Source organism: Cynara cardunculus (assembly GCF_001531365.2).
Source record: "Cynara cardunculus var. scolymus isolate 2C chromosome LG 13, CcrdV1, whole genome shotgun sequence".
Taxonomy (NCBI): Eukaryota; Viridiplantae; Streptophyta; class Magnoliopsida; order Asterales; family Asteraceae; genus Cynara; species Cynara cardunculus.
Genome location: NC_037540.1, coordinates 36,739,101 through 36,740,130, shown reverse-complemented (window position 1 = coordinate 36,740,130; position 1,030 = coordinate 36,739,101).

Genomic DNA, 1,030 nt, shown 5'->3' with positions numbered 1-1,030 from the left:
TCTTCATCATTTGAATCATCATCTATGTCTTCAAATTCTGGTTCATCTTCATCATTTGAATCATCATCTATGTCTTCAAATTCTGGTTCATCTTCGCTATCTTCGTTCGATTCGTCGCCACCTTCATCTTTATTTATATTATGGAGTATGTTTACCTCCCTTGTGGCAAGACAAACATCATCGAGCTCGTTTCCCAATGAGAATGTTGTATGAGTTACCCTTTCGTTGACTTGAAAGAATTGTTCTCCATCCATATGATCATTGTTTTCAACATCATTAATCATGTCAGACACTTCATATATGCCACGAGACTTTGTCTTGACAACTGCCCACCAATCTTTCAAATCCTTTGTCATCGAAGGATATGAAGTATAATAGACTTGTTCTGCCTGTGATGCTAGAACGAACTGGTCGTCGGATCCAAGTCTAGACTTATATTTGATATCTACCAAATTGTGTTTAGGGTCAATTCTAACCCCCGAGGCAGTATCAAACCAAGTGCATTTGAACATGACAACCACCTGTCGCACTGAGCCATAATATTCCACCTCTATAACTTCATCTAACATTCCATAGAAGTCAGACTTACACTCGTCATAACAGGCCCCCCTTACACATATACCACTATTATGGGTAACTTGACCGGATCTGTGGGTCACCGTATGGAACTTGTAACAATTCACAAAGTATCCCTGATGCATGGTGGCATAACGGCCTGGTCTGCGTGCTAGGGATTTTAATTGTTCATTTGAGTCGTTTAACTCGAACATGACCTATACAAGAAGGCCACACGTAAGAAACACATAACGTACGTTATTACATTCTGTATATTAATACCAATGACCAATATATATATACTCACGTGGTGCGAGAACCAGTCAGCAAACCTCTCCTCCCGAATTCTATCAAGTTCAACATCATTAATATTCGGTTCAGATTGTCAAATCTTTTCATCAAAGGTGGACTGGAAAGGTTGAACTTCTACAAAGTTGAACAAGACATATCTATGGATAGTCTCCAGGTCATGTTC